The sequence below is a fragment of the Delphinapterus leucas genome, chromosome 7, assembly GCF_059928025.1.
Source record: "Delphinapterus leucas isolate spDelLeu-1000000601 "Yukka" chromosome 7, BTC_Dleu_Yukka2, whole genome shotgun sequence".
In the NCBI taxonomy this organism is placed as follows: Eukaryota; Metazoa; Chordata; class Mammalia; order Artiodactyla; family Monodontidae; genus Delphinapterus; species Delphinapterus leucas.
Genome location: NC_143135.1, coordinates 35131918 through 35146071, shown reverse-complemented (window position 1 = coordinate 35146071; position 14154 = coordinate 35131918). Strand labels below are relative to the sequence as shown.

At 38.7% G+C, this 14154-nt stretch overlaps 1 protein-coding gene across 2 annotated transcripts in view; it reads left to right on the top strand.

Annotated features, from left to right (window-relative positions):
• NELL1 (neural EGFL like 1) overlaps positions 1-14154 on the top strand; it is an 853841-nt gene that overhangs the window by 499719 nt on the left and 339968 nt on the right. The gene's annotated exons all lie outside the window — the stretch shown is intronic.

The following is a 14154-nucleotide window of genomic DNA, read 5'->3' as shown; positions in this document are numbered from 1 at the left end:
AAGTCTTGTCATTTACGACAACATGGATGGACCTTGAGGGCATGATGCTAAGTGAAATCAGTCAGATGGAGAAAGACAAATGCCATCTGATTTCACTCATGTGGAACATGAAAAAACAAACTAAAAGACCAAAATAACTGAACAAACTAAACAAAAACAAACATGTAGGTGCAGAAAACAGAGCAGTGGTCACCAGAGGGGAAGGTTGGGGGATGCAAAATGGGAAAAGGGGGTCAACTCTATGGTGAGGGAGGGAAACTAAATTTTTGGTGGTATGTACACTGTAGTGTATACATAAACAGAAATATACTGTTGTATGCATGAAATTTATACAATGTTATAAAACAATATTACCTCATTTAAAAAAAGAAAGAAGAAAAAATCAAAGACTGAATCTCCCAGAAGGAGCTGGGATTATAAGGCTTGGTATTTGGGAGGATAAAAGTAGTCTAAGCTACAGTAGTTTAGCCCCAGAAAAGGGAAGATGGAAACCTGTAGATTCTTCAGTGGTGTCCCTGAGAGTGGGGAAAGAATGGGTGTATGGTACACCCCCAAATTCAGGTCCCCACTACTGGGGTACCTGTTCTTGGCAAGGATCTCAGCACCCGAGTTTAGCAGGGGACTAACAGGGCTTCAAGCCTCCTTTTTATGGGCCAGAGTAATAACCAGTGTGAAAATCAGACAGCCCTCCCACCAGCTTTTGCCTGAGACCCCCAGAACTGTGGTGGAATCCAGCTGAGGGCAAAGTGGGGTGGAATGGAGCTCAATAAGGAATGCGATTTAGTTGTCCATTCTGGCAAATAGAGGGTTTAGAGTTATATTTATTTTGACTTAGAAAATTGTTTCTTGAATTCAAGTACTGTGTTTGAACATTTGTCCTTGAGCCTAAAGCACAGATTTTCAGATTTCACGTTTAAGAAACTGGGGATGAATACATTTTATATCTAATTACTTCTCTCCCCTTCCCCAAATATTACTATTAAATAAATGCTGTTTTTTAATTAAGGAAATGTGACATATCCCTAGGACATTAGCAGAATAACTAACATTCCTGATCCTCATTTGCAGAAGAACAGTTTCACCCAAGAATTATGTCTGATGAGTCTTTACATAAGACATGGCCACAGAGATAAATGTGCCAGCTTATTTCAGAACTTTATCCTTAGTAATTTTTAACAGCTTTATTGAGATATAATTTATATAGCATAAAGTTCACCTCCTTAAAATGTACAGTTCACTGGCTTTAAGTATATTTTCAGAGTTGCACAAACATTATAATACTCTAATTTTAGAACATTTTTATCACCCCGAGGAGAAAACTTGTACCCATTCCCTTGAACTTAGCCCTAGGTAACCACGTATCTACTTTGTGTATCTATATATTTGCCATCTGGATATTTTATGTAAATGGGATCATACAATAGGTGGTCTTTTGTGATTGATTCTTGCACTTAGCAAAATGGTTTTGATGTTTATCCATGATACATGTTGTAGTATGAGCAGTGCTTTACTCTTTTTTATTACTGAAAAATATTCCATTACAAGGGTATACCACATTTTCTTTATGCAATCGTCTGTTGATGGCTATATGGGTTGTTTCCACCTTTGGCTATTATGAATGATGCTAGTATGAACATTCCTGTGCGAGTCTTTGTGTGGACATGTTTTAATTTCTAACTGGTGTATACATAGGAGCATAATTGCTGGAACATGCGGTAACCCTATGTTTAACAGTTTGTGGAACTGCCAAAGTAATTTCCAAATATTTTACATTCCTACTAGCAGTGTACAAGGCATCCAGTTTCTTCACATTCTTGTAAATAATTTTTATTGTCTTTTTGATTATGGCATTCTAGTGGGTGTGAAGTGGTACCTCATTGTGGTTTTGCTTTGGGTCTCCCTCATGACTAAAGATGATGAGCATCTTTTCATGTGTTTATTAGATATTTCTATACATGCCTTAGAGAAATGTCCATTTAAATATTTTTCCCATTTTCTAATTGGGTTATCTTTTCCTGCTAAGTTTCTTTAGATGTTCTCAACTCAAGTCACTTATCAGACGCATGATTTGCAGTTATTTTCTCAGAGTCCGGGGGTTGTGTCTTCAGCTATTCTTCATGAAAGAAATGGCCTGCCTCAGAGAGAGCTCCTGAAGCTGCATGCCTTTCTTCTTTTCCCACAGTCACTGTGATAAATAAATATATCAACACATTATTACCTGGTTGTATTTCATTTATAAGCTCTGCCCATTTAAGTTTCCCCCAGCTGCCTGATTCAAGCACTTTTCCCTTGTCTTAATTCTCCTTGAGCTGTCTACAATTTTTGATGCCAAAGACAATAATACTCTTTTCTTTCTGTCCTTCCTTATTCCCTCCCTCCCTCCCTTCCTTTCTTATATAAATAGGTACTTTTACTAGACAATTACTGGGTTTCAGAAGCTCTGCTAGGGGCTGGGGGTAAAGAAATATATTTTCTGTCTTCGTTTGTGCTCTAGTAAAGAAGACAGATGTTAGTAAACCACTAATACACTAATAAGCATAAAACGATCGCTGTGATTAGCCCTTTGAAGGAGAGGCGCTGGGGGTTATATGAATATATTACAGGGAAACTTCCTGGTCAGGGAAATCAGCGATTCTTTTCTCCGAGGAGGTAAGAACTGGGTTAGATACCAAGGATAAGCAAGTGTTAAGGGAGCTAAGAGGGAAGAGCATGTGAAAGTGCCTGTGACCCAAGGGAACAAAGCCCTTTGAGGCAGGAAATAAAGTGTGGTTGGAACAGAGCAGGCAAATATGAAAATGAACTGAGGCAGTTAGGTAGAGGCAAGACCATGATGGGCCAAGGAGGTTGTAATAGAAGTGTTTGTCCACATTTTAAGACCAGTGAAAAACAGCTGAAGTTTTAGAAAAGACAGGAAGGTGATCACATTTGAATTCCTAAGAGATTATTCTAAGTGCAGTATGAAGAATTAATTGAAGGTGGGCAATAGTGAATGTGAGGGTCCGCTGAGGATCTATAGCAGGAGCTCAAGTGACAGCAGCTTAGATGTGGGTAAGATGATTGTAGCTTGGATGAGGGCGGTGGAAATGGAGATAAAAGAATGAATCTGAAAGATATTTAGAAAGAAAAATCAATGAGACTTGATGGCTTGATGATAAGGCATTAAGGGAGAAAGACATTTCAAGAATGACTAATAACTAAATGATGCTAATTATTCTGTCATGGTTTGGCAGTAACTGCCTTGGTTTGAGTCTACCATCCTATAACCTTGGACCACTTAAAACCTCTCTGTTCCCATTTCTTCATTTAGAAAATATGGATGATAATATTTAATTCATATGAATGCTACAACACATTTAGAGCAGCATCTACATTGTAGTATGTGCTCAATAAATATGCTAAACAAATAAATGTGCTCATAGTATGTTTATGAAAAATCCCAATTATTAGGGATTTCTCTGTTTGAAAAACCAGAGAGGGAAAGTGACTACTTTCTTAAAAATGAAACACACTGAAGACTTTTGGTTCTGGCCAAGGTAGACTATCCCCATTCCTCCCAGGTCGTTAACAACTAAAAATCCCCTGGATATAACACAGAAAATATCCAGCAAGACTCTGAAAGGTGGAAAGAAGGTGGACTACCTAGCAACTCTGGGAGGTGAGGAACAACAAGGGGTGAGTTCTCCGTTTTCTTTTTTGCCTTTGGTGTCTCCCGGATGGGGAGTTAAAGAAGCCTGAAACCTAAATCCACAGACAGGCACAGAAGACAAACGCTCCAAGGAGAGCCAATTCTACTGCTCCTAGGGAAAGAATTAGAGAAGGGGCTCTAACACAGCCGAAACCTTTTTGAAAATACCTACCCTCCTTGAGCCATATGTTCGTAGAAAATCTGCTTGGTAGAAGCAAGCAGTGCTCTGATTCCCTCTCTGTGGGAATGTCAGTGGGGCCCAACATGGAGCTGGGCCTCTGCTCCAGCCCAGCAGCACACAGACTGAACAAGGCAGTGCAAGGCAAGGCTGATGGGTTGTCCAACTCTCCCAACTTCATTGCCAGTGGGGCCCAACAAGACCTCCACCTCCACCCAGCATTGACAAGGCTGTATGAGGTGGAGCTAACTTTACACTTAATGGTGAAAGACAGAGTGCTTTCTTCCTAAGATTGGTGGCAAATGATGGTCTGCTCTCATTCCTGTGTGCCATAGCACCAGAAGCCTTAGCCAGCAGAATAAGGTGGCAACACAAGGAAATAAAAAGCATACAGATCAGAAAGGAAGAAATAAAGCTATTCCTATTTACAGATGACATGATTGTCTATGTACACAATCTTGACGAATCTACAGAAAAAATTGTGTAATTTTGTAACTAATTGTGTAATTGTGTAACTAATAAGTGAGTTCAGCAGAGTCAAAAGCTCTACAAGATCAACACACATAGTCATTTTCCTATATACTAGCAACTATTACATAGAAACCAAATTTAAAAACGTAACATCATATACAATAACTGCAAATAAAGTGAAATCCCTAGTTGTAAATCTAATAAAACATTTACAGGATGTGTGTGCTGAAAATTACAAAACCCTGATGGAAGAAGTCAAAGAATAACTAAATAGGGAAACATGCTGTGTTCATGGATCAGAAGATTCAATACAGTGAAGATGGCAGTTCTCCGCAAATTGAACTATAAGTTCCTATGAAAATCCAAACAAGATTTTTTATAGAAAGGGACAAGCTTTATCTAAAATTTATATAGAAAGGAAGAAGAACTAGAATAACTAAAACAATATTGGAAAAGAACAAAGTGGAGGGAGTCACTCTATCTGATATAGAGGCTTTCTGTAACTTAGAATAATCAAGGCAGTATGGAATTGGCAGAGGAATATATACACAGATCAGTGGAACACAGTAGAGAACCCAGAAACAGAGAACACAAATACAACCAATTGTTTTTTTTTTTTGTAAGTCAGATATTTATTATAATAAAAAAAAGATCACCTCTACTTGTAGCAGTTAGGTTCCTTTAAGAATATGTCACTTTACAAACAAAAAGGATGATCACAGTGCTACTTTATTTTACTTACTGTGTTTCCTTTTTTTTTTTAACATCTTTATTGGAGTATAATTGCTTTACATTGTTGTGTTAGTTTCTGCTGTATAACAAAGTGAATCAGGTATACTTATACGTATATGACCATATCACCTCCCTCTTGCGTCTCCCTCCCACCCTCCCTATCCCACCCCTCTAGGTGGTCACAAAGCACCGAGCTGATCTCCCTGTGCTATGCAGCTGCTTCCCACTAGCTATCTATTTTACATTTGGTAGTGTATATATGTCCATGCCACTCTCTCACTTCGTCCCAGCTTACCCTTCCCCCTCCCCATGTCCTCAAGTCCATTCTCTGTGTCTGCGTCTTTATTGCTGTCCTGCCCCTAGGTTCTTCAGAACCATTTTTTTTTTTTTTTTTAGATTCCATATATATGTGTTAGCATACGGTATTTGTTTTTCTCTTTCTGACTTACTTCACTCTGCATGACAGACTCTAGGTCCGTCCACCTCACTACAAATAACTCAATTTCGTTTCATTTTATGGCTGAGTAGTATTCCATTGTATATATGTGCCACATCTTCTTTATCCATTCATCTGTCGATGGACACTTAGGTTGCTTCCATATCCTGGCTATTGTAAATAGAGCTGCAGCGAACATTGTGGTACATGACTCTTTTTGAATTTTGCTTTTCTCAGAGTATATGCCCAGTAGTGGGATTGCTGGGTCATATGGTAGTTCTATTTTTAGTTTTTTAAGGAAACTCCATACTGTTCTCCATAGTGACCGTATCAATTTAAATTCCCACCAACAGTGCAAGAGGGTTCCCTTTTCTCCACACCCTCTCCAGCATTTATTGTTTCTAGATTTTTTGACAATGGCCACTCTGACTGGTGTGAGATGATACCTCATTGTCGTTTTGATTTGCATTTCTATAATGATTAGTGATGTTGAGCTTCCTTTCATGTGTTTGTTGGCTATCTGATATATTCTTTAGAGAAATGTCTGTTTAGATCTTCTGCCCATTTTTGGATTGGGTTGTTTGTTTTTTTTAATATTAAGCTGCATGAGCTGCTTTGTATATTTTGGAGATTAATCCTTTGTCAGTTGGTTCGTTTGCAAATATTTTCTCCCATTCTGAGGGTTGTCTTTTTGTCTTGTTTATGGTTTCCTTTGCTGTGCAGAAGCTTTTAAGTTTCATTAAGTCCCATTTGTTTATTTTTTTAATTTCCATTTCTCTAGGAGGTGTGTAAAAAAGGATCTTGCTGTGATTTATGTCATAGAGTGTTCTGCCTATGTTTTCCTCTAAGAGTTTGATAGTGTCTGGCCTTACATTTGGGTCTTTAATCCATTTTGCATTTATTTTTGTGTATGGTGCTAGGGAGTGTTCTAATTTCATTCTCTTACATGTAGCTGTCCAGTTTTCCCAGCACCATTTATTGAAGAGGCTGTCTTCTCTCCATTGTATATTCTTGCCTCCTTTATCAAAGATAAGGTGACCGTATGTGTTTGGGTTCATCTCTGGGCTTTCTCTCCTGTTCCATTGGTCTATATTTATGTTTTTGTGCCAGTACCATACTGTCTTGATTACTGTAGCTTTGTAGTATAGTCTGAAGTCAGGGAGCCTGATTACCCCAGCTCCGTTTTTCATTCTCAAGATTGCTTTGGCTATTCGGGGTCTTTTGTATTTCCATACAAAATGTGAAATTTTTTGTTCTAGTTCTGTGAAAAATGCCGTTGGTTGTTTGATAGGGATTGCATTGAATCTGTAGATTGCTTTGGTTAGTATAGTCATTTTCACAATGTTGATTCTTCCAATCCAAGAACATGGTATATCTTTCCATCTGTTTGTATCATCTTTAATTTCTTTCATTAGTGTCTTAAATTTTCTGCATACAGGTCTTTTGTCTTCTTAGGTAGGTTTATTACTAGGTATTTTATTCTTTTTGTTGCATTGGTAAATGGGAGTGTTGCCTTAATTTCTCTTTCCGATTTTTCATCATTAGTCTATAGGAACACAAGGGATTTCTGTGTATTAGTTTTGTATCCTGCTACTTTACCAAATTCATTGATTAGCTCTAGTAGTGTTCTGGTAGCATCTTTAAAAGACTTTATATTACCCCTTTTATGGCTGTTAGCATTTGCCTTATGTATTGAGGTGCTCCTATGTTGGGTGCATACATTTTTACAATTGTTATATCTTCTTGGATTGATCCCTTGATCATTATGTAGAGTCCTTCTTTGTCTCTTGTAATAGTCTTTATTTTAAAGTCTATTTTGTCTGATTTGAGAATTGCTACTCCAGCTTTCTGGATTTAACCCAGAGTTAATTAAATCTGGATTAAAGGGGTAACACAATAATAGTAGGGGAATTTAACAGCCCACTTTCACCAATGGACAGATCAACCAAAATGCAAGTAAATAAGGAAACACAATCTTTAAATGACACATTAAACAAGATGGATTTACCTTGCTCCTTCACCTGCTACGTATTTCTCTGTCTTCTCATTTTGCTTAACTTACTGTGTTTGGGGTCTCCTTTTCGCAGGCTGCAGGTTCATAGTTCCTGTTGTTTTTGGTGTCTGCCCCAGTGGGTGAGGTTGGTTCAGTGGGTTGTGTAGGCTTCCTGGTGGAGGGGACTAGTGCCTGTGTTCGGGTGGATGAGGATGGATCTTGTCTTTCTGGTGGGCAGGGCTGCATCCGGTGGTGTGTCTTGGGGTGTCTGTGAACTTAGTATGATTTTAGGCAGCCTCTCTGCTAATGGGTGGGGTTGTGTTCCATCTTGCTAGTTGTTTGGCATGGGGTGTCCAGCACTGGAACTTGCTGGTCGTTGAGTGGAGCTGGGTCTTAGCGTTGAGACGGAGATCTCTGGGAGAGCTGTCGCCAATCGATATTACGTGGGACCGGGAGGTCTCTGGTGGTCCAATGTCCTGAACTCAGCTCTCCGAACTCTAGGCCGGACACTAGACCAGAGCACTAAGACCCTGTCAGCCATGCAGCCAGTTATGTAGGGAGTTTCTTGCCTTTGGGGAGGTCTGAGGTCTTCTGCCAGCGTTCAGTAGGTGTTCTGTAGTAGTTGTTCCACATGTAGACATATCTTTGATGTATTTGTGGGGAAGACGGTGATCTCCATGTCTTATTTCTCAGCCATCTTGAAGGTCGCCCACTGTGTTTACTTTTGATTACAACAGTTATTGTTATTCTTGTCTTGGTATCATATTTGTTATATTATTTCAGGAATATCCTGATGGTTATAAACTTGTCCTCAGGGGGGAGCCAAGCAACAGGGAGCTGTGCTGACATTCGCTGCTGTCACTGGAACTACTGTTGCTGCAGCTTCACTCCTAGGCCTCCACTCGCCAGATCCAGGCAGGCTTCCAGGAGCTGCGACTCCTGGTTACCGATCCCAGGGCTGCCCACCGGGTCTCGCAGAGGTGTCTGGTATTAACCTCTCTACCGATGCTCTCGGTTCCAGACTCTCCTCTGTGCTAAGCAGACATCATCATCTGAGCAACAGCGGTGCTCCCTCAGCTGGTCTCTCCCTGTGGAAGCTTCCAATTGGTTTTTGACAAAAAGTACAAAAGCAATTCAATGGAGGAAAAGTAGCCTTTTCAACAAATGACACGCATAGGCAAAAACCTAACCTTCTTACCGTATACAAAAGTTAAGTCAAAATGGGTCATGAACTTATCTAAGAGTTAAAACTACACAAGTATTAGGAAAAATATGAGAAAATCTTTAAGACCTAGGGTTAGAGAAAGAGTTCTTATATGTGACATTAAATGCACTATCCATAAAATGAAAAATAGGTAAATTGAATTTTATCAAAAGTAATATATTTTGCATTGTGAAAGGCTGCTAAGAGGATGAAAATACAAGCTGGAGACTGTGAGGAAATATTTGCAAATCACATATCCAACAAAGGCCTTATATCTAGAGTATATGAAGAATTCTCAAAACTCAACAGTAAAAAAAACATCCCATTGTAAAATGAGCAAAAGACATTTCACCAAAGAAAAATAGATGGCAAATGAGCATGTGGAAAGACATTCAGCATCATTAGCTACTAGCAAAATGCAAATTAAGAGCTCAGTGCAGTATCATAACACACACACATGAAAGACTAAAATTTAACAAGTGAAAATACCAAATGCTGACAATGATGTAGAGAAACTTGATCACTCGTGCATTGCTAGTGGGAATGTAAAATGGTGCAACCATTCTGGAAAATCGTTTGACAGTTTCTTACAAACCAAAACAAGCACTTATCGGATGCCCCTATAATCACACTTTTGGACATTTAACCCAGGGTAATGAAAATATATGTTCACACAAAAACCTGTGCACAGATGTTCATAGCAACTTTGTTCAGAGTAGTAAAATACAGGAAATAATCCACATGCCCTTCAATGTGTGAATGGTTGAATAAACTGTGATATATTTTTACAATGGAATACTACACAGCAGGAAAGAGGGATGAACTATTGAAACTACAGCAGTCTGGATGTGACTCAGGGGCATTGAGCTTATTGAAAAAAAGTCAATCTCAAAGATTACTTACTGTGTAATTCCACTTGTATAACAGTCTCTAAATGACAACTATAGAAGTGGAAAACAGATTAGTAGCTGACAGGGGACAGGGATTGGGGGTGATGGGGGGAGTGTGGACTAGGTGCAAACACAAAGTCATAACATGAATGTGGTGGTGGTTACACAGATTTATACATAAGTTAATATTACTTAGAACTACAGCCATATGTACGTACACACAACATGAACGCAGTTTGAAAACATGGTGTGAACTGAATTAGGTCAGTAGACTACTTAACAGTGACACACAACTGTCAGTTTTCTGGTTTGGATATGGCACTACCGCTATATAGGATTGCACTGTGGAGAGAAACTGGGTGAAGGAGTTAAGGGACATTTTGTACTACTTCTACAGCTTCCTGTAAATCTGTAATTATTTTTTTAAAGGTAAAAGAAATTACCTACATTGTGGCCAACATTATAGATACTCCTTTGAATCACATAATAAAGTGGGAGTTTAGAAAAAGTGCAGGAGAAGAAATGAGGAGATGGGAGTTCGAGTTACAGACGTACACCTTACTATCTATGTACTTATAGGAAAAGCCTCTTACATGCTCCAAACTGCAATTTCGTCTATAAATATGACTAATAAAACCTGCTTGGCTTGTCCCAGTGAGGTTACTGTAACAATTTTTTGTAAAATTCAAAGTAGATTATTTGGAACAAAGCGAAACTGTAGCCAGCCAGACCCCAGATGTGGACATTTGCAGCCACAGCTGAAGTGACCGTTTCAGTAGCTTGTTTGGATCCTGATTAGTTCTCTAAGGAAAACAGTGTGTTAATTGATAATGGCTATTGATTACAATGTTACAGAGGTGGATTAGAGCCCTTGTGAGGAAGGAGAAATGAACCGTGTGATAATGACAGTGCTTAATGAGTACCAATAAATATTAGCCAGTATAACAATAATTATCATTAGTGGAGAGCTTGTTGCCAAAATTGTTATTTCTTTGTCCTGAGAGGTTTAATACTCCAAATTTACCATAATCAAACTCTGGTTATATATCAGCGACCCTAAACATAAATCCTTCACCTTCCCAATCTATAGTCTTGTTTCCCAGGGACTATAATTGAATCTAAGCAAATATTTCTTTGAATCTTCAAAGAGGTATTCTAATTTGTGTCTTCAAAGGCCTATCTGTTCACAGCCTTTCTGCCTGAACTACCAGCCTGTAAAGGAAAAAGAAAGTTTTCTTAACCAGTTTTAACCACCATCCAACAATTGAGTCTGCTCACAAATAATTGTAGTAGTAGTGGGAAGAGTAGTAGTAATAAGAACAATGATAGTAAAATAGCTTACACTTATGGAGCACTTACTAGTTGCAATTAGCTGTAATAAGTATTGTATCTATATTAGCTAATTGAGTCCTCATAAAAACCCCAGGAGATAGGTTATATTATTATTATTATTTTTACCATTAAAAAAATTTTATTGGCATATAGTTGCTTTACAATGTTGTGTTAGTTTCTACTGTACAGCAAAGTGAATCAGCTCTATGTATACGTATATCCCCTCTTCTCTGGATTTCCTTCCCATTTAGGTCACCACAGAGCACTGAGTATAGAGTTCCCTGTGCTATACTGTAGGTTCTCATTAGTTATCTATTTTATACATAGTATCAATAGTGTATATATGTCAATTCCAATCTCCCAATTCACCGCCCCCCATAGGTTGTATTATTATCCACATTTTACATGTGGAAACTAAGAAGACACAGATTGTCTGTGTCACTCAAGTGCACATAGCTGGTGAGTGGCACGTCCAGGATCATCTAACCCGGGCTGTGTGGTTCTAGAGTCTCTGGCCTCTATGTCCTTCTACCTCTCACAAGAGCTTTTCTCACACCTGAAGCATCTCCAGCAGCTGGAAGGGGATTTGAGATTTTTAGAAGGAGACCATTTCTTCTATGGCCATCTCTGTCAAACGTAGTTTTGAGGGTACTGGTTACTTTTAAAACTCGGTTGTGACTAAAGATAATAAGATGTGAAAGTTTTGGAACCTTTGTCATTTGGGGACAGGCTGGATCTTCAGTGGGTATTTGGGACCAGTATAGAAAAAGACAGCCTTTATTCTTGGCATTAGGGGGGTCACTTCTGTGTGACTTGGTTTAGCTTCAGCCACGTCCAGGTTACTTCCAAGTACTCAGTGATGTGATCATTCTGTGTCTGGAGTTACAAGTCCAAACTCCTCCACTTATTAGTTTCGTGATGTTAAGTTATTTAATAATTTAATATTTAAATTTAATAATGTGTTTTTGTCTCATTTCCTTCATTGTAAAATGAGCAAACATATTTCACGTGACTTGGGAGAATTAAATGACATCATATATGTACAATATTTATCTCAATGCTTGGCACTCGAGGCTGAATACTACTATGTGAAGTCGAGAAAGTAAAGTCAGGGTTGTAGAAAATGGGCTACAATTCCTTTCCTCAAAGTTAACTACTTAATAAGGCATTCATGATAAAATTCACAAACCTCATCACCATATATTGTGATTTGATTGCCTCCAAAGAGATGAAATTTTAAATTTATTAAAAGTTCCAAGAGGGTTAAAGTTCATGTGTTAACAGAGAGCAGGAGTGGATGCCTGCACGGTGAAAAGTGTTCATATGAAGTGGTCTTTGAAGCCAGGCAGGGGCACAGATATTCAACTCTACTGGGAGAGTATTTTGAGTCAGGGAAACATCATGACAAACTAGAGAGGTAGGAGTCAGCTCATGCACTTGCAAGACAGTGATGGGGCCACCTCATTAGAGAAGGGGCTTTGCATCAAGAATATTGGGAGATAATACAAGGTAGGATAGATTTGTTAATTAACCTGATGGGGGAATCCTTTCATAATGTATATGTATATCAAATTATCACTTTGTACATTTTAAGTATCTTTCAATTTTGTCAGTTATAACTTTATAAAGCTGGTGGCAGGGGCGGTGAGGTGGGGGACACCACATGGGCAACGATGGACCGGACTTCTGGAATGTTGCATAGAACCACACCTTTCTCCATACTGTTCCTGTTGCCTGGAGTGCCCTTCATGCGCATTTCTGGCTGAGAAAACCATGACCATTTTAAAAAGACTAGTTCAGATACTATGTCTTTCAAGAAGACTTTTCTCCCTATTAGAAGTCATTTCTTCCCTCCAATGAACTTTTATTCCAGTTAATCTTTATTTCTCTTATCAAGTATGAGCACACATGCCAGTTTGCCTAGGTCATTCTGAGTTATGCCTGTTATTCCAGTGTAATTATTAGCAGAGCCCCCTTTCACTCTAAAATATGTTCTGTTTATATGATAAAATATGAGGTCACCTACTTATAACTCTTATCACTTCTCCCATGTGTTCTGGTTGGTTACATATTGCTGTCTGGTGGCCTCTATTAAAATGTTCATATGAGCAGAGACCATATCTACTCATTTGTATTCCCAATACAGACTCTAATAATTACTACTTAAATGGATTTAAATAAGGAGATTGAAAACTCTTGGGGTCTAAACCTATATTCTTAGACTTCTTTGTGTCCCTAATATCATCTGGTATTGCACCTGTACATATTAGGTGCTTGCTAGGTCTGTAAATGTCATTGGACATTCATAGGGTTATACTATTTCTGGACTATCCTGGAGATGATGATCTGAGCACAGACTAGAAGTGTGTCTTCATGAATCTTCTCCCTTCACACTGCTTGCTAACCTGTTCGCATTTCTGTCTTAGAGTTTGCGTTGGTTTTAAGGCCTAAAGAAACATTTTCTTTGAAAAACCCAAGGTGTTAAATTAAGAGCCATGTGCATTTGTATACTTGACATTATTGCATGTGGGTGACTGAAACAGCTCTACTTTGTAGAATTTAACCCTTCTCATTACTGGTCCCTGTTAGGAAATTTAAAATAAAAATTAATGAAGGGACTTCCCTGGTGGCTCAGTGGTTAAGAATCTGCCTGCCAATGCAGGGGACATGGGTTCGAGCCCTGGTCCGGGAAGATCCCACATGCTGCAGAGCAGCTAAGCCCGTGTGCCACAACTACTGAGCCTTCCCTCCAGAGCCCGCAAGCCACAACTACTGAAGCCTGCGTGCCTAGAGCCTGTGCTCCGCAACAAGAGAAGCCACCACAATGAGAAGCCCGTGCACCACAATGAAGAGCAGCCCCCGCTTGCCACAACTAGAGAAAACCCACGCGCAGCAACGAAGACCCAATGCAGCCAAAATTAAAATAAATAAATAAATTTATTTTAAAAAGTTAATGAAGATAGATGACATTTCAGTTTATTGGTACATTGATCTAACAGTTTGCTTAACAAACTATATTGAATTTTTAGTTTTGTTCAATTAGTGTTGATTTCTTTGAGATTTATAGCTGGAATTTCAACTCTTGTTTTATAACCTGTTCTGACTTAAATAACCCTACTTGATTTTTCTTAAGATTTCTAAGAAGTTATACTAGCAGATGTTAAAGGGAATAAAGGGCATAAACTTTCTCACATTATTTATTTACAGAGGAGTCATTTAGTTGAGTATTAAAA